The sequence below is a fragment of the Cyprinodon variegatus genome, unplaced genomic scaffold (genome assembly GCF_000732505.1).
Source record: "Cyprinodon variegatus isolate N-32 unplaced genomic scaffold, C_variegatus-1.0 Scaffold317, whole genome shotgun sequence".
In the NCBI taxonomy this organism is placed as follows: domain Eukaryota; kingdom Metazoa; phylum Chordata; class Actinopteri; order Cyprinodontiformes; family Cyprinodontidae; genus Cyprinodon; species Cyprinodon variegatus.
The window spans coordinates 326588-329451 of record NW_015150770.1 but is presented as its reverse complement, the minus strand read 5'-3'; the positions used below and the strand labels follow the sequence as shown (position 1 = coordinate 329451).

Here is a 2864-nt window from a genome sequence, read left to right as displayed (position 1 = left end):
AAATCCATCCGGTTTTAGGATTTCATGAATATTATTTATAATTGTTTTCATTCTGGGTTTGTTTAGGCCTTAAACAGTTCTGATGATCTCAGGCTCTGCTGTCTCCATCTGAAAACATCCGGAACCGGTTTTAGATGCAGACCTTCAGAACCGAAACAGCCTCTAATTCTCTGATGTAAACAAACAAACGCGCAGCCTCAGTGAGGGGGGGTGATGGGAGACAGTGCACCAGTCTCGCGCTTGATGATGATGATGCTTATTTCCATTAGTATATTCGTTCTATAATCTCCTAATAAAAGCCATTTCCAATGATGAATAAAAGCTCCATCTCACCGGGCTCCTGTGAGGCGTGTCTCCGCTATCCGTGCAGCAGCACAGCCGCGGCTCTTCCTGACATCCTCCGGTGAAAGTGATCCTGTAGACGGGTTGAAAACAAAAGCCTCCCCCACATAGGTCACCCGTTACACGGATCAGCCGCACACACAGAGCGGAGGCTCCGGGTCCTGGTTCCCAGCACTGATCTGGCCACCGGCAACCGAACCACAGCAGAAGAGATCCGGGCTTTAAAGACACAGAACCTGGAAGAGTTCCGATTGAAACAAACAGCCTGATGGGGCGACAGGACCGGTGCTCTGCTGACATCTGCTGGACAGACGCTGCAAGTGCAGCCGGGTCGCTCATCCGATGGATTTAAAGCTGAAGCAATGATGGACGCAGGGGGGGGCCGTTAGTAATATTCTAAGGGCCCTTGTCTGAGGGGGGGCCCAAAACAAGAAGAACAGATTTGGCTATTATTTTATAATGGTTTAATATAAGAATTTCTTGCTTGAAAGAATAAAAATAAGAAAACAAATAGATTATATGTTTCTCAAAATTATTTGACACTGTTGTTCTTTTTTAAAATACTTTTGTTCAGTGGTGAAAAGTTACAAAGTACTGTAGTTAAGTACTTTTTAAAAGTATCTTTATTCTAGGTGAAGACTTTTTGGGGCGGTACTTATAACTTTCACTCCATTTCCAGGAAACTGCTAGTTCCTTTTGGTTCAGAATCAGAAATACTTTAATAATTCCAGAGGGAAATTACTTTTGTTACACGCTCCCGTTAGTTTTATATATATATATATATATATATACACACACACACACACACACACATATATATATATATATATATATATATATATATATACACACACACATCCAACTACACAAGATAATGAAGATAAAATAAAAAAGATAAAATATATACACATATAGCTCTTCTGTATATATATATATATGCATATGTAAAACTAAATCCAAGTAAAGTGATGAAAGTGTTGCTGTTTTTTTCATTCATCGTAGCAGACAGCAGCCCTAACGACTGAATCTGGACGCCACTGTTTTAGAGATTTAATGACGACCCACTAATATGAGAAACTCAGCAGATATTATTAGTAGTTCATCATTTTATTAAGGCGTTAGTTGTTGCTATGTGACCAAGTTGTTCAGTAGGATAAGTCTCAAAGCAGAGTTATAGTTTCTTTGTGGTAATATATTCAACCTTAAACCTCTATTCCACAGTGAAAGAATGAGGGGAATCAAGAATCCTCCTGTTTTTGTTTTTGTTTTTTTTTGGTTTGTTTTCAAATAAGAAATAATAATAAAATAGCTGACCTTATTTATTTTATTATTCTGGAAGGAATTGAGGTTGTAGCCCCTAAACTGTGCAATAAACTGATCCTGCAAACCCAAGTCATCACTCTTCCCCCTCCGTGCTTGCATGAGGCTGTGCATCGTGGTCTAATATCAGGTGCAGAACTGTTTAAAACAACATAAAAAAAGAGTTTTATCTACATCAATCAGATGACCAAAAACTTTAAACTTCAACCTCGGGACAGCAGATTTTCAGATTTTGTCAATTTATTCAAAAACACTGGTTTCCCATCAACACACAGAAAGACACTAAGATTGTCTAAGCTGTAATTACAAAACAATAAAATCACAAAGAAACAGGCAGTTAAAACAACTTTAAGTCGAACAGGAACCCTTTAAACATCAGGTTAGACTCAAACATGAAGTCAGTCAAGATCCAAGTAATAAACATGGCGTCATGTTGATTTGGCTAAAACACATTTAGAGGGTTAAAGATGTGTGGCACTTCATGGTAGAGTTTATAAATCTGTGCAAAATGTAAAAATATAAAATATAAAAATATAAAATAGCACCTGAGCCTCCAAATGTCCCTTAGAGCCCGAATAAATTGGCGCTAAGAGAACTAGAAAATGTAACAAAAAGCCGTGTATAAGAGGACTAAACAAATTAGCCCACTGGAGCAGTGGAGTGGAGGATGAAGGTTACCCTGAAGGAGCCGACATCCTCTTTACACTAAAGCACGGCGGTAGCAGTATCATAACTAGGGTTTACTTTAAAGCTCAGAGGAATTTGTCAAGCGCTTTGTTCTCTGAAGGTTTATTGTCACAGTGTTTGTCAGAAAAAGCTAACTAGATCCAGCTTGCCTTAAAGTTGCTTCACTGCTCCAGAGCAAATCAGTTCAGCTGATCCCAAACCTTCACATGGGTCAATATCTCTAGAGATTTCAGCTTTTTTCCATCCTCTCTGTCTCTGTTTCTATCTGTGTTGTAGGTAACCCTCCACTGGTATCCCTGTGATCTGACCTCAGAGGACGGACAGAGTGCAGAGAGAGAGAGAAAGCAGATTCCTACAGCTGCTTCACAGTGTTCCTTTGACCAGTGCCTGATTCACACGGCCGGTCCTTAAAACTGGTGCTTTTCAAAAGTTCACAAATCAAACAAGTCTGGTCCTTCGGCCACACAGCTACCTGCACAAACCAACACAAACCCTTTAACAAGAAAAAAAAAAAA

The 2864-nt window shown here is 39.4% G+C and overlaps 1 protein-coding gene across 1 annotated transcript in view; it reads right to left on the bottom strand.

Moving 5' to 3' along the window:
* LOC107090933 (USP6 N-terminal-like protein) overlaps window positions 1-622 on the bottom strand; it is a 23187-nt gene extending 22565 nt beyond the window's left edge. Inside the window, exon 1 of the mRNA XM_015384587.1 lies at window positions 334-622. The gene's annotated coding sequence lies outside the window, so the exon portion shown is untranslated. The remainder of the gene's footprint in view (window positions 1-333) is intronic.
* Between the last annotated feature and the right edge of the window lie 2242 nt (window positions 623-2864).